Source organism: Myotis myotis, unplaced genomic scaffold (assembly GCF_014108235.1).
Source record: "Myotis myotis isolate mMyoMyo1 unplaced genomic scaffold, mMyoMyo1.p scaffold_m19_p_4, whole genome shotgun sequence".
Classification (NCBI taxonomy): Eukaryota; Metazoa; Chordata; class Mammalia; order Chiroptera; family Vespertilionidae; genus Myotis; species Myotis myotis.
Window position 1 is genome coordinate 107,552,957 of NW_023416346.1, and position 24,813 is coordinate 107,577,769.

At 39.2% G+C, this 24,813-nt stretch overlaps 2 pseudogenes; both read left to right on the forward strand.

The window, feature by feature from the left end:
* Window positions 1-9,846: 9,846 nt before the first annotated feature.
* Window positions 9,847-11,156, forward strand: LOC118653570 (annotated as a pseudogene).
* A 1,417-nt stretch (window positions 11,157-12,573) lies between these two features.
* On the forward strand, window positions 12,574-12,870 carry LOC118653759 (annotated as a pseudogene).
* Window positions 12,871-24,813: the final 11,943 nt, after the last annotated feature.

The following is a 24,813-nucleotide window of genomic DNA, read 5'->3' on the forward strand; positions in this document are numbered from 1 at the left end:
TTAGAAAGAGAGCAACAAGAAAAGCCCACAGTATCCAGAAGGAAGGAGATAATAAAGATCAGAGCAGGAATAAATGACATAGAGTCCAAAAAAAACCAAAAAACTAAACAAAAAAAACACAAAAGATGAATGAAACCAAGAGCTGGTTCTTTGACAGGATAAACAAGATTGATGAGCCTCTAGCCAGGCTCACCAAGAAACAAAGAGAGAGGACCCAAATAAACAAAATCGGAAATGAAAGAGGTGAAGTAACAACTGATCCCATTGATATACAAAAAATTATAAAAAAATACTATGAACACCTCTACTCCAACAAACTGGACAACCTTGATGAAATGGACACATTCCTAGAAAAATACAAGCTTCCAAAACTCAATCAGGAAGAACCAAAAAACCTGAATAGGCCAATAACTACTGATGAAATTGAAACAGTAATCAAAATGCTTCCAGCAAACAAAGGCCCTGGACCAGATGGCTTCACAGGGGAGTTTTACGGAATAGTCACAGAAGAACTAAAACCAATCCTCATACTATTCCAAAAGATTCAAGAGGAAAGCACACTTCTAAGCTCTTTTTATGAAGCCAGCATTACCCTAGTCTCAAAATGAGATAAAGGCAACACAGTGAAAGAGAATTATAGGCCAATATTCCTGATGAACATAGATGATAAAATCCTCAACAAAATTCTAGCACACCGGATCCAGCATTACATTAGAAAGATAATACACCATGACCAGGTGGGATTTATTCCAAGGATGCCAGGCTGGTACAATATCCGCAAATCAATAAACGTGATACATCACATAAACAAATTGAGAGACAAAAATCACATAATCATATCAATTGATGCAGAAAAGGCACTTGACAAAATCCAACACTTTTCTGATAAAAATGCTCAGCAAAGTGGGAATAGAAGGATCATACCTCAACATAATAAAAGCCTTATATGATAAACCTACACCCAACATCATACTAAATGGGCAAAAACTGAAACCATTTCCCTTAAGAACAGAAATGCCCGCTTTCACCACTCCTGTTCAACATAGTACTGGAAGTGCTAGCCAATGCAATCAGACAGGAAGAAGAAATAAAAGGTATCCAAATTGGAAAACAATAAGTAAAATTGTCATTATTTGCAGATGACATGATACTATACATAGAAAACCCTAAAGACTCCATCAAAAATTATTAGGATTAATAAATGAATTAGGCAATGTAGCAGGGTACAAAATTAACGCCAAGAAATCTATGGCATTTCTATACACCAATAGTGAACTTACAGAAAGAGAGACTAAAAAAGCAATCCCATTTACCATCACACCAAAAAAATTTAGATACCTAGGAATAAACTTAACTAAAGAGGTAAAAGACCTCTACTCAGAAAAGTACAGGATGTTGAAAAAAGAGATAGAGGAAGACATAAAGAGAAGGAAGAACATACCATGTTCATGGATTGGTAGAATCAACATCATTAAAATGTCCATACTACCCAAAGCAATCTATAAATTCAACGCACTCCCCATTAAATTATCAATGGCATATTTCACAGACCTAGAACGAACTCTCCAAAAATTCATCTGGAATAGAAAAAGACCCTCAATAGCTGCAGGGATCCTGAGAAAGAAGAACAAAGCAGGAGGGATCTCAATACCAGATATCAAGCTGTATTACAAAGCCATGGTTCTCAAAACTGCCTGGTATTGGCACAAGTACAGACAAATAGATCAATGGAATAGAATAAAGAACCCAGAAATCGACCTGAACCAATATGCTCAATTAATATTTGACAAAGGAGGCAAGAATATACAATGGAGTCAAGATAGTCTCTTCAATAAATGGTGTTGGGAAAATTGAACAGATACATGCAAAAAAAAGAAACTAGACCACCAACTTACACCATACACAAAAATAAACTCAAAACGGATAAAGGACTTAAATGTAAGACAGGAAACCATAAAAATACTAGAGGGATCCAAAGGCAACAAAATCTCAGATATATGCTGAAACAATTTCTTCACAGATACAGCTCCTAGGGCATTGGAAACTAAAGAGAAAATAAACAAATGGGACTACATCAAAATAAAAAGCTTCTGCACAACAAAAGAAACCATCAACAAAACAACAAGGAAGCCCACTGCATGGGAGTACATATTTGCCAATGTTATTACCGATAAGGGTTTAATCTCCAACATTTATAGGGAAGTCATCCAACTTAACAAAAGGAAGATAAACAATCCAATCAAAAAATGGACAAAGGATCTAAATAGACACTTTTCAAAAGGGGACATTCAGAAAGCCAAGAGACATATGAAAACATGTTCAGTGTTAGTAATCATCCGAGAGATGTAAATCAAAACAACAATGAGGTACCATCTTACACCTGTCAGAATGGCTATCATCAACAAATCAACAAACAACAAGTGCTGGAGAGGATGCAGAGAAAAAGGAACCCTCCTGCACTGCTGGTGGGAATGCAGACTGGTGCAGCCATTATGGAAGACAGAATGGAGTTTCCTCAAAAAGTTAAAAATGGAACTCCTATTTGACCCAGTGATCCCACTTCTAGGACTATATCCCAAGAAACCAGAAACACCAATCAGAAAGGTTATATGCATCCCTATGTTCATAGCAGCAATATTTACCATAGCTAAGATTTGGAAGCAGCCTAAGTGACCATCAGCAGATAAATGGATTAGAAAACTGTGGTACATCTACACTATGGAATATTATGCTGCTGTAAAAAAAGAAGGAATTCTTACCATTTGCAACCTCATGGATGGAACTGGAGAGCATTATGCTAAGTGAAATAAGCCAGTCAATGGAAAAAAAATACCACATTATCTCACTCATTTATAGATAATAAAGACCATTATAAACTGATGAACAAAAATAGATACAGAGGCAGAGCAGCATCGAACAGACTGTCAAACTACAATGGGAAGTCCAGGGAGGGTTGCCGGCGGGGCGGGAAGGGTAAGAGGTCAACCGAAGGACTTGTATGTATGCATATAAGCATAACCAATGGACACAAGACACTGTGGGGTAGGGGAGGCCAGGGGAAAGTCAAGGGGGGGGGAAGGGAGACATATGTAATACTCTTTGTAATACTTTAAGCAATAAAACAAAATAAAAAAATATATAAAATGCTAAAACCATAGCACATAAAAAAAAACAAAAAACTGCTTGATACTGGCACAAGAACAGGCATATAGATCAATGTAACAGAACAGAGGACCCAGAAATTGACTCAAGCCATTACTGTCAATTCATATTTGACAAAGGAGGCAAGAGCATACAATGGACTAAAGACAGTCTCTTCAATAAATGGTGTTGGGAAAATTGGACAAATACATGCAAAAAAAATGAAACTAGACCACCAAACACAAGAATAAATTCAAAATGAAAAAAAACAACAACTCCAAGATGTGAAACCATAAAAATCCTAGAAAAAAAACAGGCAACAATATCTCAAACAACTTTCATAACATTATATATACTGATACATCTCCTAGACAAAGGAAACTAAGGAGACAATAAACAAATGGAACTATATCAAAATAAAAATCTTCTGCACAGCAAAAGAAACCATCAGCAAAATGAAAAATGAATCCACTGTAGGAGAGAATGTATTTGGCAATTATACATCTGATATAGGGTTAATATCCCAAATATATAAGGAACTCATACAACCTAGCAAAATAATGACAAATAATGCAATTATAAAATGGGCAATGGACCGAAACAGACACTTCTCCAAAATGGATATACAGATGGCCAAGAGAAATATAAAAAAATTCTTAAAGTCACTGATAATCAGAGAGATGCAAATTAAAATTACATTGAGGTATCACCTGACATCTGTCAGAATGGCTAACATCAACAAATGAACAAATGACAAGTGTTGGAAAGGATGTGGAGAAAAGGGAACCCTAGTGAACTGCTGGTGGGAATGAAGACTGGTGTAGCCACTGTGGAAAAATAGTATGGAGTTTCCTCAAACAATTAAATATGGAACTTCCATTTGGCCCAGTGATCCCACTTTTAGGAATATATCCTAAGAAACCTTAAACACCAATCAGAAAGAATGTATACACCCCTATGTTCATAGCAGTGCAATTTGTAGTATCTAAGATCTGAAAACAGCCTAAGTGCCCATCAGTAGATGAGTGGATAAAAAAGCTGTGGTACATTTACATTATGGAATACTATGCAGTGCAGGAGGAGGTTAAAGCAAACAGCAGTTAGCATAAAAGTGCAAAAAGAAACATTGGAAGGCCAATGGACTTTGGTATTCAGCAGGGCTGAAAATCAGCACATAACTGCCCTGTTGTGGGTGCAATGGCTTGAGACAATGTCTTGACCTGATAATCCTTACATTGTTTACCAAACTTTACCTTTGACCTGCTAAAGGGCAAATGTGTATTCCAGTAAATAAAATCGGTCTAGGCCAGAACTCGGTGTGCCTCTTCACGAAAGAGGTCTTCACCTGGCCCCCCAATGCCTTCTAAATTCATATTTCTTATATAGTATTTTCATTTGTGCATTGGCCCCTCCTTCAGATCCTGAACTTTGCCATGCATATAATGGCAATGCAGCAGTAAAAATGAAGGATCCTCTCCCAGTCAGCATGGCTCAGTGATTGAATATCAACCTATGAACCAGAAAGTCACAGTTCATTTACCAGTCAGGGCACATGCCTGGGTTGTAGACTCAATTCCCAGTGGGGGGCATGTCAGGGGCAGCCAATTGATGATTCTTTCTCATCATTGATGTTTCTATCTTTGTCGCCCTCTCCTTTACTCTCTGAAATCAATAAAAAATATATTTTAAAAAAGATTGAAAAAAGAAGTGGGAAACCATTTACTGAGTTAGATATAGAAAAATAATGTGATTATAGCTAAGGATCTAAAATTGAAGTTAGAGAAGGTTAGGTGTCATTTATTGAGATACTAGAGGCCCGATGCACAAAATTCATGCAAGGGTAGGCATTCCTTCCCCTGGTTGCTAGCACCAGCTTCCCTCTGGCACCGAAGAACAAGACTTCCTTCGCAGCCCTGGCTTCATCCGGAAGGTCATCTGGAAGGAAGTCTGGTCTAATTAGCACGTTATGCTTTTATTATTATAGATATTTCACTATCATACTAGTATAGAAGATTACTGTAATGTTTACTTAGTATCTGTAGGAGGTTTACAAATACCACCTAATTTAATCTTCACTAAAAATCTTCAGTGCAGATATATCTTTCATCATTTTTACCTTGGCTTCAGCCCTGGCTGCTTGTACTTATCCTGCTTCTCTATTCTGTACTCTACTGCTTGTGGGAAAAACCAGTGGGTCATTGGCAGTAACCTGCATCTTGAAAATGATAAAGGCACAGTGAAGTAGTCAAAAGTTGAAAATGATGATGATAATTGAGCAGAGGTGGAAGTAGATTGGCCATAAGTTTAGAATAACAAAATGAAAAATATGCATTTTATGAACTAAAACTCTCCTCATATACAAAGAGTACTACCATGATTGTTATCAGGGAAGATTTTCAACAGAAAATATGATAACCTTTTAAATGAAGGATATGGAAATCTTTGTTGTTGAATCCCAGAATACTTTCTTACATTACCTTGAAAATTACAATATTTTTGTTCATTAGTTCACAGCTTTTCCTTCAAATACTGTAATGCCAGCCCATAAAAGGTCAATTTTGGATGTTCCATTATTACCTATTGCAGATCCAATAGGTAGGCATGAAACATAAATATTTTATATTTTCTCACATAAAGTCTAAAATACAAATACTTGAATGTTCTTGTGTTGCCTGATGGTATTTACAACAACAAAAAAATTATAATTATTGAAAAAGAGAGTGAACTAGGATAAACTGTCTTCATATATATTTTCCTTAAAAGTCTTATCAATTTGTTATTAGACTTAGACTTAGGCTTAGTCTACTCCTAGGATATATGCAATAAGAGAGGCTGGCAGAGAAAAACAAAACATGTCTACCAATCTAGAAAGATGTTGAAGTGAGTGGGACACATTAAGAAATGTTGAATCTGATCAATACATTTTTTCAACTAGATTATCTCGAAAACAGTCAGAAGAGACAGCAATGGGAGTTGATGAGTAAAATGTTTCTCTGTGCAATAAATTCAGTCTTTACTATATTTGTCCTCATGTTTACCAGCCTTTTGCATGGAACATATATCACCCTATAGGGAAATAGGTCTTATGCATGATTAAACATTGAAATTATCTGGTATTGATACTGCTAAAATGCACTGCATTTATAAAGAAAGACATTCAGGGTTCTCAATGACAAAATCTATGTGTGGGCCAATAAGAGAGAGAGAGAGAGAGAGAGAGAGAGAGAGAGAGAGAGAGAGAGAGAGAGAGATCCAGAAGAAGGAAGAGGAAGAAAAAATGATAAAAGAAAGAGAAATATTTAAAAAAAGAAAAGAAAGGCAGGCAGGTTTAGAAAGTGTTTAGAATTTTCCTAAGTCTCCCAACTTGCCAGTAGTAGAATTGAGATTTAAATTCAGGTCTGATGCTAAAGTCACAAACCCATACAGCCTCTAGAATTTCTATCACCAGTATATTTCCAAAGCAAATTATTTCTTCTATTACTCCCTCTCCCTGAAGTTATAATTTTCCTTAGGTTTCTGTAATTTTATATATGTATAAAATTATTATATATTATTTATTAATCAAGTATTCATGTATGTGTTAGATAAGTAGACTTCACTTTTTAACATGAGCTTAATGTTCTTAAAGTTTGAATGTCTTTTTAGCAGATTCCTTAAAATCTTATACTTCCTAAATTATTTTTGTTATTCAGATTCTTTGATTTAAAATGTCACATTTCATAAGGCTTCCAATCACTTATTACACAGACTTAAGATCATTGATATTCTATTAAATGCTTATTGAAATCTAGTTAGTAATTTAAATAGTGCGTTACCAATTTGCAGAGATTGTCTCATCCATTATGATGACATTAAAATATGTTTTACATTTTTTTCATTTATTATGATGAAAATTACATAAATTTTAATGCCAATAAAATGCAAATATTAATATCTTAAGGCTGGTCATGGTGTTTATTAAGTGTCCCAACACTAAATATTTTTTATGTATTCAAATTTGTTGATAATTTCAAGCCAGATTTTAGACATATAGCAAATTATTCAAAAAGTGGTCATCTGTACTTAAAAGATATATATTAATTTATTCACTCATTCATTAATTCAACACCTACTAAGTATACTTCTTTGTGCTGGAATTTCTTGTTGGTTCTGGTTTTACAGTAATGAATCAAACAGAATAGAATCAAGCCCTTTTGGCACTGAACAAATACTTATCTTTTGGTAAGTGCCACAAAGAAGAAACAAGAAGCTTATGGGAAACTAGAGGCTATTTAATATCTTCAATATCTTTAATGGCTGACAAATCAGATTAGACAAATAAAGAACAGACTTCATTTTGTAGCAGCATCTTCAAGGTGATCTGCTGGGCAGTTTCTTGGTATAGAGAGATTTGAGGGGCCTCAGGAGTGAAGGTGAGGGGTCTGGGCAGCAGAGGCCACTCAGGGGACTTAGAATATAGGATCTTTACTAGCCCTAGTGTGATTTCTTTAAAAGCATACTATAACATGTCACAGTATTGTGAGTTTTAAAAAGTTTCAAACAGCCTCGACTGTCAAAAGCACAAAAGTACAGAGAATGAAGCTTATACTTCTGTTGACATAAGAAACATCCAATCCTGTAGAGAATTTTTTAGTTATTTGAGCCAGGTTGACCACAATTACCAAGAAGCAAAATCTTAATAGATTGAGAAAGTGCCCAGTAGAATGGCAGTTTTGGAGCTTATTTTATACATTACAATCAAAGGAGATATAAGGAGGTTACATGAAATTCATCAGTGGTAGATTAGGGAGGCAGGAGAAAGCAAAGTGGGAAAATCTCTGAGATTGGATAAAGAATAAAACGGATAGATAACTCCTTCTTTGATGTTGGTACAGGATAGCTAACAATGAACATTTAAAAAACATAGAGATGGCATTCTGGGAACAATATAACAATGAGCGGTTCTGTGGTCTTGGGCTCTGGTGTAGTGGGTGTACCATAAGGGATCCAGAAAAGGGAGATTACTCTGACATTTCAAGGGTATGTTATCTTAGATGTGACAGACAGGCTCACTTAGGATAAAGATTGATCTATGTCAGGAAGCTACAGGCCTAGGACATGACTACACTCCATGACTCTCTTTTAGTTAGGAATTTTTATATTCAGGTCACCCTATGTGTTTACTTTCCATTTTTGAGTTTGTAAGGCCCACCATGCAGGCCTCCCCTGAGCTTGTCAATTTTAGTAAGTGGTTCCTTTTGTGTCCACACTTCCCATAACTAACTGTACACTGAACTCAGAAATTTACCCCAAATCAGGTAGTTATTTCTTAGTCCTCTCATAATCCCCCTTTCCAATACAAGAATTTTCTACATTACATTTAAGAATAGGTTCATAAATTTAAAAAAAAAGAATAAGTCATGGACAAAAGACAGAGGTTGGGGTGGCAGCCATCAGCCATACTATATCCAGAGCACTCTATTTCAATATTTTAACATATGAAATATCCTTTAACATATGACATATACTATGCTGAAACAAAGATTACCTCTTTGTGACTTCTTTTTGTTTCTAACATGATTTTCAGGAGCAACAAATACAGTTATAATGCATAGGGTATCCAAAAAAAATGTATGCATACATGTGAATAATTTTAAAAGCAGTGTTTATTAAAATACATTTCATTTTCAAAATTGAACTATCAAATTTAGAGTTTGTATATATATTTTTGGGACACACTGTATTTTATTTTATTTATTTAGATATTATCTGTTCTTTCAACAAATTTTCTATGTGACCTGGTTTTTGTATTTCAGTTACCTTCCCTTCCTCCTTAGTAATGATGTGAAGCATTTATATAAAGCTCCTGATCCAGGTACTGTTCTGTATGTTAATTTATTTAATCTCACAAAGATTCTATAAAGTAGATTCTATTGTTATCCCCACTTTATAGATGAAAATCTGAGGCTTAAAGAGGTTAAGTACATTGCATAAAGCAACACAACTAGTACAGTCAGAGCTAATAAACAAACCCAGGCAGTCTGGCTCCATATTCTGTGCTTTGATAAAATGTCCAGAATCATACTTAAAATGTCAATGCTTTTAATTGCTTGACATTTATACTAGTATATTAGTCTTTATGTATATATTTATTTGTAGTTGGCACATTGTCTCTATCTGTATGGATGGATGAAATACATGACTTTTTTTCTAAGCATAATATGGGGAAATCACTAAAGTATATGCTAAAATTATGCTGGTTTCTTTTAGCTCAAGTTTCATTTATTGTTAATCCAAAAGAGAGAAAAATATCCACTAAAATCCAAGACACACAGAAGGCCAAGAGGCATATGAAAAAAAAAATGCACAAAGTCACTAATCATCCGAGAGATGCAAATCAAAATGACAATGTGGTACCATCTCACACCTGTCAGAATGGCTATCATCAACAAATCAAACAACTGCTGGCAAGGATGTGAAGAATAGGGAACCTGTATGCACTGCTGGTGGGAATGCAGACTGGTGCAGCCACTGTGGAGAACAGTATGGAGTTTCTTCAAAAAACTGAAAATGGAATTCCCATTTGACCCAGTGATCCCACTTCTATAGGAATATATCCCAAGAAACCAGAAACACCAGTCAGAAAGGATATATGCACCCCTATGTTCATAGCAGCACAATTTATAATAGCTAAGATTTGGAAACAGCCTAAGTGCCCACCAGCAGATGAGTGGATTAAAAACATATGGGAGTGGAGAAGGGGGCCGCCACCTCGTCTCCAACCCGCGGGGGCGGCCATCCTGGGTTGGCTGCAGAAGCTGCAGCGCAACTCCCATGGCGGCCAGGGCCGGAGTGTGGGGAAACCCCCGCATCTGGCGGCCTTAATTCTGGCCCTGGGCGGCAGCAAGGGCATACCTTTGAAGAACATTAAGCATCTGGCGGGGGTCCTGCCTGCGGCTCTGGACTCGGGAGTCTTCCAAAGTGTGCCGGTTTCAACGGACCATGATGAAATTGAGAATGTGGCCAAACAATTTGGTGCACGAGTTCATCGAAGAAGTTCTGAAGTTTCAAAAGTCAGCCCTACCTCATTAGATGCCATCGTAGAATTTCTTAGTTATCACAATGAGGTTGACATGGTAGGTAATATTCAAGCTACTTCTCCATGTTTACATCCTACTGACCTTCAGAAAGTTTCAGAAATGATTCGAGAAGAAGGATATGATTCTGTTTTCTCTGTTGTGAGGCGCCATCAATTTCGATGAAGTGAAATTCAGAAAAGAGTTCATGAAGTGACTGAACCTCTGAATTTGAATCCAGCTAAATGACCTCGTCGACAAGACTGGGATGGAGAGTTATATGAAAATGGCTCATTTTATTTTGCTAAGAGACATTTGATAGAGATGGGTTACTTATACAGGGTGGAAAAATGGCTTACTATGAAATGCGCGCTGAGCACAGTATGGACATAGATGTGGATATTGATTGGCCTATTGCAGAACGAGTATTAAGATATGGCTATTTTGGCAAAGAGAAGTTTAAGGAGATAAAACTTTTGGTTTGCAGAATTGATGGATATCTCACCAATGGCCACATTTATGTATCAGGAGACCAAAAAGAAATAATATCTTATGATGTAAAAGATGCTATTGGCATAAGTTTATTAAAGAAAAGTGGTATTGAGGTGAGATTAATCTCAGAAAGGGCCTGTTCAAAGCAGACACTCTTCCTTAAAACTGGATTGCAAAATGGAAGTCAATGTACAGGACAAGCTAGCAGTTGTAGATGAATGGAGAAAAGAAATGGGCCTGTGCTGGAAAGAAGTGGCATATCTTGGAAATGAAGTGTCTGGTGAGGAGTGCCTGAAGAAAGTGGGCCTAAGTGCTGTTCCTGCTGATGCCTGTTCCACGGCCCAGAAGGCTGTCGGGTATATTTGCAAGTGTAATGGTGGCCGTGGTGCCCTCCGAGAGTTTGCAGAGCACATTTCCCTACTAATGGAAAAGGTTGTTAATTCCTGCCCAAAACAGAAGTTAGTATAATGTGTGTGTGGGGGGGGGGGGGGGGGAGTATACAGCCTTCTTCAGCTATTTTACTTTTATTTTTGATTAAGTACAATTCCATGTTTTAATGTTATAGACAATGTGACTTGATTTGTGATATATCTTCATATCTTTTAAAGCAGTCTTCTCAAGTTGTCTTTCCAAAACCTTCTGTGAAATAATTGTGCTGTACTTTTCTCTTTATGCAAGATAATTATTTAGAGATTGATTTACAGTCTTCCTCACATTTTTAGTAAATGCAAGTAAGAACATGATCAAAATTGACTTTGTAGTGTACCCTGTAAAACTGTGTGTTTGTGTACTTTGGATGATGCTGATATTTTATTTATTTGGGGGCAGTGTATCTGGTAAGACATGCTCTTCTATTAATTAAAAAATACATTTCACAGAAAAAATAACATATGGTACATTTATATAATGGAATACTTTGCTGCTGTAAAAAAGAAAGAACTCTTACCATTTGCAACAGCATGGATAGACCTGGAAAGTATTATGCTAAGCAAAATAAGCCAGTAGGAGAAAGGTTAGTATTACATAACCTCACTAATTTGTCAAATATAACGAACAACATAAACTGATGAACAAAAATAGATCCAGAGACATAGAAGCATCAAACAGATCGCCAAACCTCAGAGGGAAAGTAGGGGAAGGTTTGTGGCAGGGTAAGAGATCAACCAAAGGACTTGTGTGTATGCATATAAGCATAACCCATGGACACAGACAATAGAGGGGTGAAGGCCTGTGCTGGGGGCCAGAGGCGGGCTGGGGGAGGTCAATGGGGAAAAAAAGAGGACATATATAATACTTTCAACAATAAAGAATTTTTTTAAAAAAATCTATTAAAATCCAGAATTTGATATACATATACTTTTGAGAAGAAGGGGAGGGGGAGGAAAAGAGCAAAAGGGGGAGGAGGGAAAAGAAACAAATTAGCAAACTAAGTAAAAATTGAACAACCTAAAGAACATTTACTATAAACCCCTTTTTTCTTGTAGAGAGACCAAGAATGTAATGTTTCTCGTGATATAAAGGATGGGAAAAGAGACCTAGGCATATTTAAAATCAAAAGAGGGAGGCCTGGCCTGTGCTATTCAGTGGTTGAGTATTGTCCCATGAACCAAAAGGTAGCTGAGTTCCATTTTTGCTTAGGGCACATGCCCAGGTTGCAGGCTAGATCTCTAGTAGGGGGCATACAGAAGGCAACCGATCCATGTTTCTCTCACATCCATGATTCTATCTCTCCCTTCCCCTCTCTCTAAAATCAATAAAAATGTATTAAAAAATAAAATAATCAGAAGAGGGAGGTGAGAAACTGTAGTGAATATCAGGCAGCCCAGGATCAAGAAGGCTCTGGGTAGATGATGGCCCTCAGGCATGAGCCCACCCCACTGCTATGATGCCCAAAAGAAAGGTCAGCTCTGCCAAGGAGGCAGCGAAGGAGGAGGCAAAGGAGATTCTGGAGGTTGTCAACTAAACCTGCTCCTGCAAAAGTGCAAATGAAGCCCCAAAAGGCAGCAGGAAAGGATAGATGTTCAGAAAAAAGGTGCAAATGAAAGGGATAGGGTAGCAAGTGGAAAAAAAGGCCAAAGAGGGTAACCAGGAACCTAAAGATCTACCTGCAGAAAATGGAGAAACTAAAAACGAGGAGTCCAGCCCAGATGAAGCAGGAGAAAAAGAAGCCAAATCTGATTAATATCATATACTGTATCTTATCAATGGCCCTTATCTCCCTTTTTGTACAATCCAGAGGAATATTTTTATCGACTATTAATTAATACAAGTTTTTTAGTAGCTCTAGAAACATTTTTGAGAAGGGAATTTCACTTCATACCATTTTTAAAAGTGTAAATGCTTTTTAAAAGAGGTTCATTTGTTGGTTTTTGTTGTTTTTGGTACAACCAGAAAATAGTGGGATAGTGAATATGGTAGGTGTTGATTGTCTTGGGTGTCAGTTTAGCATTCCACAGATGAGGTAGTTTTTATATCCTACCAGAGGCCCAGTGAACAAAATTTGTTCACTGGGAGGGGCGTGTCCTCCTCAGCCCAGCCTGCATCCTCTCACAGTCTGTGAGCCCTCGCTTCTTACTGCCCATCTGCTTGCTGCTCCTTAGCGCTGCCACAGAAGCAGGAGAGGCTCCTGCCACCACCTCTGTGCTCACCAGGTGTGAGACCGGCTTCTGGATGAGCAGTGCTCCCCCTGTGGGAGTGCACTGAGCATCAGGGGGCAGCTCCTGCATTGAGCATCTGCCCCTTGGTGGTCAGTGTGCATCACAGCAACCGGTTGTTCTGCAGATCGTTGCATCATTCAGTCAATTTGCATATTAGGGTTTATTATATAGGATAATACAAAAGCATACTAAATAGCAATTTGGAGTCTTGTGCATTTAATGTCTTGAACAGTTTAAAATATTTCAATTCCCATGTTTTTTTTGTTGTTTCCTAAATAAAACTTCTCCTTGATTTTGGCTCTCCCTGTCAGAATTTTGTGCATCTGTAACATCTTTGTTGTGCTAGTCCAGTTTTTCTAGTAACCTTGTCAATATGCTATGAAAGATTGATTATGTAGTATATTTGATATTAAATTGTGAATTAGTGGGACTTTGATGTAACAGCATGTCAACATTTGACGATATTGGTACTTGATACTTCATTAAGGAAAATTAGCTTCCAAATTTTCAGCTGGAAATTCACCAGAATAACTGTTTAGAAAAGAATCGCAACTACCTGGCTTTACATTTTTGGGTATGTGTGTTAAGAAATGTGTACAAATTGAAATGTCTGCTTATTTATCCTCAAAAAAACCAATAAAATCTCAATTGTGAAATAAAATAAAGTCAGAAGATAGAAAAAATTTATAAGTCCTTACCAACTATAGCTTACTAAATTAGCAAATATTGACACTTCAGCTGAAACTTGCTACATAATGGATAAGCAGAGCTTCTGAGAGTATAACACATCCACATGTTCTGTCCTTTTCTGAAGCTCACTGTAGATATGCATTTTCAGAACTCTCTTCTAAGCACTTTTCAGAACAGGAAATCTTGCTATAAAGCACTTTATTAAATATAAATTTACCTTTCTTAGAGTCTAAGCCTATGTCCCACATTCTTAATAATATATAGTGAACTCTCACTATAATAGACAAAGCCCATAAGTAGTAGTACTTGTCCTCATTTTCCAATATCTGATTTAGGTCAGAGTCAATATTTGTTCAATGAGTGCTGTTATCCCTTAATAGGTAATTTTACCACTGCTCCCACCAAGATCATAAAGGAAATGTCATTTTGAAGGAAATATTACTGCATATTCAAAATAACTGATTATAAAATCCCATATGGAGCAATGTCATTGTTTGGTTCCTGTTTAAAAAGGAACATTTATTGCTTACAACTGAGTATCCTATCTAATAAAGAGGGAATATGCAAATTGACCATCACTCCATCACAAATATGGTGGTGCCCATAGCCACAAAATGGCAGTGCCCAGTCCCCTCAGCCCCACTGGAGTCCCCCAGTCCTTCCAGCCCTGCTGGGGGGGGGGTGGCAGACGCGTGGTGCAGCCAGACTCACCCTAAGCCCCCCAGGAGCCCAGGGCCAGCCCAAGGCATAGGCAAGCCTCAGATGTTGACTGCACAGCCACCCAGGGCCGCCCGAGGCTCAGGTAACCAGGGCCGGCCGAGGCTTGTGCTGCCGGCAGTCACAGCAGCAGAGATGTGATGGGAGCATTGCCTTCCCCTGATCTCTGGGTTGCCTCCCACCCTGAGGGCTCCTGGACTGTGAGAGGGGGCAGGCTAGGCTGAGAGGCACCCCTCCAGTGTATGAATTTTCATGCACTGGGCCTCTAGTGATATAAATAAGAATTAACCATGAATAGATTGCACATACTACTCATGAATAGAAAATTTTAGCATTGCAAATGTTAGTTTATTAACGTTTGAATGCACAAAAGCTTGCAATAATATAAAAGTGTTTAGTTCTAAACAAAGGGTGGATGCACCATTCAAAGAGAAGGAAAGATAGAAAGAAAGGTTATACAATGAGGTTTTATTAAAATATTAAAAATAAAATTCCAATCTTGATAATCACATTTCTCCACAGTAGAAATAAAATAACAAGTGATGAGGACAAATACAGTTTTGTGAATAGTTGAAAAACTTCTGCATTGAGACTTTATAAAATAAAAATTTATCAATAGTGTCAGTTTTTTTAAACTGATTTTAATATGACATGTGTTTATCTGCATATTCTTCTCTCTCTCTCTCTCTCTCTCTCCCTCTCTCTTTCCTTCTCTTCCCCCTACCAATGAATTTGAAAACAAAGGTCTCAGTGTAAATGAGCATATCATTCAATTTGATATTGGTCATGCTTTCAGATTAAACTCTAACCTAAAGCTATGATATCAGCCCTAGCCAGTATGGCTCAGTGGATAGAGCATCAGATTGCAGACCAAAGGATCCCGGATTCAATTTCGGTCAAGGGCATGTACTTGGTTGCAGTCTCCTCCCAGCATGGGCCCTGGTCAGGACTCATGCAGGAGGCAACCAATCGATGTGTTTCTCTCACATCAATGTTTCTCTCTGTTTTTCCCTCTCTCTTCCACTCTCTCTTTCCACCCAATGGAAAAATATCTTTAGGTGAGGATTAAAAAAATTAAAATTAAAAAATATGTCAACTTATGAAAATGTATTTAGTTAAATATCACTAGAAAAATTCAAGTAAGGTGTTGTTTTTTTTTTTACAGAAAGCCAATAAAACATGTTTTAATTTAAGTACAAAAGTTTGTTTGGGACTTATAGTTTATACAAAATAAAACCTATTTGAAATGACACCTATTCCAGCCATTCAAAAGACATCATGTCAAAATGGAAATATACATTACTGTAACTGGAATGTGAAGTAGTCTTTTTTGTTTCTCATCATGGCTGCATATGGGCAGAGAAATTGGTGGGGGGGGGAGGAGCTATTTTAAGGGAAAATAGAGTATGCTACATGTCACCTGTACATCACACTGCCTGAATGTGACAGTTTCCATTTAGGCGGCGGTTCTCAACCTGTGGGTCGCGACCCCTTTGGCAGTCTAACAACCCTTTCACAGGTGTCGCCTAAGACATCCTGCATATCAGATATTTACATTATGATTCATAACAGTAGCAACATTACAGTTATGAAGTAGCAATGAAAATAATTTTATGGTTGGGTCACAACATGAGGAACTGTATTTAAAGGGCCAGAAGGTTGAGAACCACTGCTAGGAATACTGCATACATACACTCCATAGTAACACTGTGCCTGTTGTAACATGTTGGTGCTTTATGCTTAGGTATAGATGTTGAAGAACCAAAAAAGTATCTATACAAAACTTGGAAAGAGTGAGAGAGATAGGTTTATTTATGAAGCAACATCTGGATAAAAGCAATTATGGAAAATTCTATAGGTTTTTAAAATTTAATTTAAAAACTACGCACTGTGAATGATAGGGAATTCTCTCTGTTTTCTATGCATTATTGTCAAAAGTTGAGGCTAATGTACACAAGTCAGTTTGAATCAAGAGTAGAATACAGTCAATCAATTACTCACATATTGTTTGAAAACTAACCATTGGTTTGACAAGTTTACCTCATGCTTGATATTTCAACATTTGTATAAGTAGGAACAACCAAAGAATAACTTAAAAGTGTTGTTGCCTTCTGATGTCAGAATTTATTTTGACTGCATTCTCTTCGATTTTAATAGCCTGCAGCTGTGTGAATATAAGGGTTGCCTTCTCCTTTCCCAAAAAGCAAACTCTACGTAGTAGATAATTTCCTTTAGTCTCACTTAGAACCAACAAGAATATAAAATCATAGCATTTAGCCCCAACTTCTATCCACTCTCTGAGTTCTACAGGAACAATAAATTTACCAGAAGAAGGGTCTGAAAAAAATCATGTGATTCTTCAAAGGCAGATTACTGAGGTTACTGTGGCAACCATTTTTTTTAAAGCACTGCAATACAATTTAACCTGAAAGAAGATACTTGAACTGCTAAAGCCGATTGATTGCTTTAGAGCTGTTACACTTTAGCTACTTATTCTGGGCTATTTCTTATGATTGTGAAGTCACATCTAAAAAAAGTGACAACCCTAGATATACATTAAGTCTAAGTATCTGGCATCTAAGTTGTATATGTGTTGTCTGGACAAAAGATTGGAAAATGAAAACTGATTTTTGAAACTGATATAAACTTTGATATAAAATTATATTAACTAATTCTTTTTTGCTCATTCTCTCTAACATCTTTTAGCTGTTGTCAGGTTGGGGGAAAAAATTTATTTAAGAATTAAGTTCCAAGATAATAAAGTAATTAGTAGGCTGGCCAAGAATGACCTGTGAGCAAGATAATTTTTTTTTCCCTTCTGCATGGAGAGGTAAACAATTTAATCTCTCTGTTCTTTATTTCCCAACTTGCCAATGGGAGTAGTTCAGGGAACAAGTGTAAAAACATAACATACTTTAAGAATTTAGGTTGTATATGATAAAGTAGGAGAAATTATCCTACATATACATCTGAAATCTCTCCTAAAAGAAAATGTAAAGAACAAAATGAAAAATAAGTAATACAATAAAAAATTTCCATATCCCCATGTGACTAGGAGTGAGAAGTCAGGACTGAAACAATGTTGGAGGCTACTAGAGCCAACTTAGACTCCTGAATAGACACTCCTCCAAAGAGAACATACAGAGGGCTAATAGAGATATGAAAAAATTCTCAATATTATTAATCATCAGAGAAAAACAAATTAAAACCACAGTGAGGTATCACCTGCCAGAATGGCTATCATCAATAAATCAACAAACTCAAGTGTTGGCAAGGATATGGAGTAAAAGGAATCATAGTACTCTGGGAATGCAGATTGGTATAGCCACTGTAGAAAAAGATGCAAAGTTTCCTCAAAAAAATGTAAAGCAGAACTGCCATTTGACCCAGCAATCCCATTTCTGGGGATGTACACTAAGAATCCCAAAACACCAATCAGAAAGACTATATGCACCCCTATGTTCATAGCAGTGTTATTTACAATAGCTAAGATTTGGAAACAGCTCAAGTGCCCATCAGTCGACAAGTGGATAAAAAGGCTATGGTACATTTACAAAATGAAATACTATGCAGCTGTACAAAAGAAATATCTCTTACCCTTTATGACAGCATGGATGGACTTGGAAATTATTATGCTGAGTGAAATTAATTTGTGTTTGTTTTTGTTGTTGTTGTTTTGTTGTGTGTGTGTGTGTGTGTGTGTGTGTGTGTGTGTATGTGTGTGCAGGGTGCAAGGGTGATTTCTTTCCCGTGTTCTTGTCCAGATGGATTCAAAGAATGACACCACAGACAAAAGGTGGTAGGTGAGAAGTACAGCAACTTTATTACAAGCAGATACTGTCTCTAAAACTCCTAATTCAAAGTTTCTATTCCTAGCTAAGGAGAGACAGAGAAATCCACTAAAGAGGGTGGACCCTGCTCTCTGTCTAGAGGCATTATAAATCCTGGAGACCCCTTTCCCTTAATCTAGGACCCCTGTTATTTCCTCACTAGTGGCCCGGTGCACAAAATTTGTGCACATAAAAAGGAAATTAATTAGCGGAAATATTTTAATATTGCTATTTGTCCTTTCTCTATAATAGAAGTGTGAGAGATGAAAGGAAATTAGTAAAATGTATATTAAAATGATATATAAATTTATTAATAAATAAACAGTAACAAAATGATATAACAACAGAGGCATAATATAAAAACAACAAAAACATGATATAAAAACAACAGTGATGTAAACAATGACTGATAAAGTGATTAAACTTATTCTAATATCTCCCTGTACACCACATTAAGAGTGAAAACACTTTCAGAGTGCTTGACTAATTTCCCTTGTGATGAAGTATTTAGAACATTAACATCTCATGCGCTTTGAACTGGAGAGAAAGCATCATATAACTGAACATGTGCGAAAACAGGTTCAGGTAGGAATATGACTACTCTGTCTAGAGTTTGTCCTTGTGATTTATTAATAGTTATCACAAATTCTGGCATCATGGGAAACTGTTGTAGAATTAATTTAAATGGGAGGCCAGTGTGAGGGGACAAATCAATTCTTGGAATCAGGACAGCCTCTCCCTCTGCAGATCCTGTTAATACTTCAGCTTCAATAATTTAAGATTGTAATATTTTGATAATAAATCTAGTACCATTACAAAGACCCCATTTACTATTAAGATTTCTCAATAGCATGATGATTGCACCCACTTTCAATTTTAATTTATGACACGGAATTCCCAAAGGAGTAATACTATTAAGAAATTTGATGGCAAAATTTTCCTTTTCAGCATCATCTGTTGAATCAATGGAATCATCACTCAAATATGTGTGAAAATCTCCATGGAGTATATCCAAAATGTCTTCATTTAATTTTTGAACGTGCTCATTTTTTGGACAAAGAATCACATGTTGAGATATATTTTTAATATTATCTATAGATATAGTATTTCCAAAGGTAGCTTCAATAATAGATCCATTACAAATCATTTCACAGGGGATTTCAGTAATATCCATTCCTAAATGAAAACTGCTATCAAGTTTGCCATCTCCAAGTTTTACTAACCATCCACTATAAGCAGAATCTTCTGATCTCATATTTGTTGTAAGAGACAACTTTCTGAAACATCCCCAAATATTACAGTACTTTAAACTTGTTTGTACTATGGCCGATCGCATAACATGTGGTACAATACTGAGACATTGTCAAAAATCCCCTATGAGAAGGAGAACTTTCCCACCAAATGAAACATTCAAATTCATAATTTCTCTTAGTAATCTGTCTATGGCATGTATAGCATGACTGGATGCCATGGTGCATTCATCAATAATGAGAAGTTGGGCCTTTTTAATAGTTTTAGCAACTTCACTGTTTATATCGAATCTAGAAATTAAAGTTTCATTTAATGGAATTGGTAATTTATATTGGGAATGAAAGGTCCTTCTACCGGGAAGTAAATTTGCAGCAATTCCTATAGACGCTGTGGGTAAAAACAGTACCACCACGACCTCTAATATAATCTATTAAAACTTTATACAGATATGTAGGTGAATAGGATTTCTAGCTGGCAGACCCCTGACAGCAAGCTGGCCACCTGTCCATTCCGTGAGGAATGGGGCTCCTTCCTCCCTCCTATCAGGGTCTGCAGTGCAGGTGAATGGGGTTCCTGGCTGGCAGGCCATTGACAGCAAGCTATCCAACAGCGGATTCTGTGAGGAAGGGGGCTCCCTCCTTCTTACTGTCAGGGTCTGGTTTGAAGGCCAGCCACGCCCCCTGTTGGGCCAGACCCAAAGTTCTACCACACCATGGCCTCCACCTCAGCAGCCCAGGACTGACTGCCCCTGGGTGCTCCTGGAGATCCCAGTGTGGGCTCTTCCCTCAGACCTCGCCAGAAACAGATCAGGGAAGGAGCAGCCATTGCCAAGACGACCCAGGACTCATTGCCTCCAGTTTCTGAGGGCGGGTTACTCCCTGAAACTTCGCCCTTGCCAGAAATAGCTTGGGGAGGGTGTAGCCTTTGCCTTTGAAGTTGCTAAAACTATTAAAGATGACCCCTGCAGGACTGACTTCCTTCTGGTTGGACGAGCCTTGGATGTGAGGGGCGAACACCCAGGGTTTTTATATAAATAGACTAGAGGCCCGGTGCACAAAAATTTGTGCACTCGGGGGGGAGGGGGCTCCCTCAGCCCAGCCTATGCCCTCTCGCAGTCTGGGACCCTTCGGGAGATAACAACCGGCTGGCTTAGGCCTGCTCCTCAGTGGCAGAGGGCAGGCCCAATCCCTAGGTGTAGCCCCTGGTCGGGATCAGAGCAGGGCCAATTGGGGAGTTGGGGCACTGCCCCCTGTCATGCACAGAGCAGGGCAGATTGGGAGGTTGTGATGCCACCCTCAGTCATGCTCAAGGTAGGGCCGATTGGGGGGTTGGGGCACCGCCCCCTGTCACACTCAAGGCAGGGTCGATGGGGAGGTTGCGGCGCCACCCTCTGTCATGCACAGAGCAGGGCCAATCAGGGGGTTGGGGTGCTGCCTCCTGTCACTCACAGAGCAGGGTCCATCAGGGGGGTTGGGGCTCCGTACCCTGTCATGCACAGAGCAGGGCCAATCAAGGGGTTGAGGAGCTCCCCCGTGTCACTCACAGAGTAGGGCTGATAGGAGAGTTGGGGCACCGCCCCCTGTCACACACAGATCAGGGCGGATCAGGGGGTTGGGGCACCACACCCTGTCACACTCAGGGCAGGGCCCATGGGGAGGTTATGGCTCTACCTCGTCACACACAGAGCAGGGCCCATGGGGGGGGGGGTTGGGGTGCAGCACCCTGACACACACAGAGCCACAGGGTGACCAGGGGGTTGGGGAACTCCCCCTATCAGGCACAGAGCAGGTCTTATCAAGGGGTTGGGGCACCTTCCCCTGTCCCGAACAGAGCAGGGCAGATAGGGAGGTTGTGGCCCCGCTCCCTGTCACACACAGAGCCGCAGGGCAATCAGGGTGTTTGGGCGCTGCCCCCTGTCACGCTGATCCCAGTGCCGGGAGGCCTCGCGGCTCTGCTGATCCCGGTGCTGGGAGGAATATTACCCTTTTACTATATAGGATAGAGGCCTGGTGCCTGGGTGGGGGCTGGCTGGTTTGCCCTGAAGGGTGTCCTGGATCAGGGTGGGGGTCCCCACTGGGGTGCCTGGCCAGCCTGGGTGAGGGGATGATGGCTGTTTGCAGCTGGTCACACACCTTTCAGGGTGGGGGTCCTCACTGGTGTGCCTGGCCAGTCTGGGTGAGGGGCTGAGGGCTGTTTTCAGGCTGGCTGGTGACTGAAGCTCCCAACTGCTCCTTTTTTTTTTTTTTTTTTTTTTTTTTTTAAATTCTGGGCCAGCTTTAGCCTTGGCTCCAGCTCTGAGGCCTCTGCTGCTGAAAGCAGGTATCTGGTTTGTTTGGGTTCTATAATCGAAACACTGTATCAACTCCAGCTCTGAGATCCCGGCTGGCTGAAAGCAGGTTTCTGGGGTTTTGTTTAGCTTCTATATTTGTAACAATGTTTCAAACTGCAAGCTCAGAGGCCGGCAGGGGCAGGTGGGGAACGTTGGAGTCCTCCATCACTGAAGCAAGCAAGCCTCATGTTAACTTCAAGCTGCCTGTCTGCCGGCTGCCATCTTGGCTGGTAGTTAATTTGCATATCGCCCTGATTAGCCAATGGGAAGGGTAGCGGATGTATGGCTAATTACCATGTTTCTCTTTTATTAGATAGGATTGTCCACTCTACTACATAGTACCAGTTTCAAAGGCCAAAGCCCACATGGTGCCCCCTCTTTCTTTTCTTTTATTTTGCAACATTCCTCTATCCTTTGTGAAAATATGTTTCCCTTTTCCCTGTTACTGTGTTTTTTCTTTGTCCTTCACATATCCATCTTATCTGTTCAAGTTGAAGTTACTTTAAAATATATATATATATATATATATATATATATATATATATATATATTTCAAAGAGGAAGGGTGAGGGAGAGAGAGATAGAAACATCAATGATGAGAGAGAACCATTGACCAGCCGCCTCCCACACGCCCCACAATGGGGACTGAGCCCAAAACCCGGGCACATGCCCTGACCAGAAATCGAACTGGGACCTCCTGGCTCATAGGTCAACGCTCAACCACTGAGCCAAGTTGGAGTTACTTTTGTTCTACCTTATGGTACCTAGCAATCTTATCTTACCAAATCTTTTTTTTTAATATTTTTTATTGATTTCAGAGAGAGGAATAGAGAAGGAGAGAAAGACAGAAACATCAATGATGAGAGAGAATCATTAATCAACTACCTCCTGCATGCCCCTTACTCGAGATCAAGCCTGCAACCCAGGCATATGCCTTGCCCAGGGACCCGACCATGACCTCCTGGTTCATGCGTTGATGCTCAACCACTGAGCAGCACCTCCTTCCAAGTCTTGAGACTGGAACTGCTAGCTTCTCTGCTCAAAGAGTAAAATGACCTCTTTTTTTTCCTTACCAGAGATGTTTTATTACCCCTATGGCTCTCCCGGCTGCTCAGATCAGGGCTGCTTTCGATCTAATTTGTGGCTGCTTTAAAAAATATATATATTTTATTGATTTTTTACAGAGAGGAAGGGAGAGGGATAGAGAGTTAGGAACATCAACCAGCTGCCTCCTGCACACCCCCTGCTGGTGATGTGCCTGCAACCAAGGTTCATGCCCTTAACCAGAATTGAACCCGGGACCCTTCAGTCCGCAGGCCGACACTCTACCCACTGAGCCAAACCAGTCAGGGCTTGTGGCTGCTTTAATTGTTCAGCCCAAGATGCCTCTATTCTCTCTGTACCTCCTCCCTTCCTGTCTACCTAATTAAGCTAGCTAGCTAACCTTTATCAAAATAAGCCAGAGAAAGTCAAATATCACACCATCTTGCTTACATGTGGAATCTAATAAACAAAATTAACTGATGAACAAAATAGGTCCAAAGACGTGGATGTATGGAACAGACTGGCAGATCTCAGAGGGGAGGGGGTGAGGGAGATGAGAAAAGATTAACCAAAGAACACATATACATATATGCATAGCCCATGGACACAGACAATAGTGTGATGAAGGCTAGCTAGCTTAATTAGGTAGACAGGAAGGGAGGAGGTACAGAGAGGATAGAGGCATCTTGGGCTGAACAGAATGTTTCTAACTCTCTATCCCTCTCCCTTCCTTGGCTGCCTGTTACTACTTGAGCCAATTAAGCAGAGACAGGGTTGAATCATAGGTGAGTGTTTATTCCAATAATGCTGGTAGTATGGTCATCCATGAAAATCTGCTCTGTGCTCCTCCCTGCCCCCCATAAACCAGCTGCTAATATTGGGTAGGAGGACAAAGATTACATGAGGAAGTGGGCAAAAGGAATAATAATGGGTATAATGGTTACAGGTTACAGGCAATGTGGGCTGGGGTGGGCTTCTCAAGAGACTCCATTGTTTTGGCAACAGGGTTGTTAATCTTTCCATGATAACAGGCAGTTCTCAGATAAGGAGAATGAGCCCCCTTCCCTGTTAACTTCCACATCTGTCAGGTTAGAGCGTGATTTCCCTAATCAGAACAGAACAATCAAGATTAACAGAGCATGTTTAATATTTCTGCCCCTAACAATGACCAACATTCTGAAAGACATAACCAATGTTTCTTTGATTATGTCAGGGATGTTAGGGTTACCGAAGGAGGAACGCACAAGGCCAAAAGGGGTAAAGAATTATAAATTTATTGTTACATCTGCTAGAAGAAGAGCTGTGACCAAAATGGCATCAGTGGGGCAGAGTAGGAGGAGCAGGATATTTATGCCTCTTATAAAGGTCAGTCAGAGTAACCGCTGGGACCAGGTGCAGGTGGGGGCCAGGTGTAGGCGGTCCACTGGAAACTGGGTGAGGTGGTTTACTGGAAGCCAAAGGCCATTAATCATGAGACGTATAACGAGAATAACAGAACACTCACCAGAAGGGGTGATAGCCCCAAGTAGGGCATAATGGAGCACATGAATGTGCCTAACAAGGGAAGGGAAAAATTTCCCCCTATTATTCTTAGTTCTTTTGGCTGG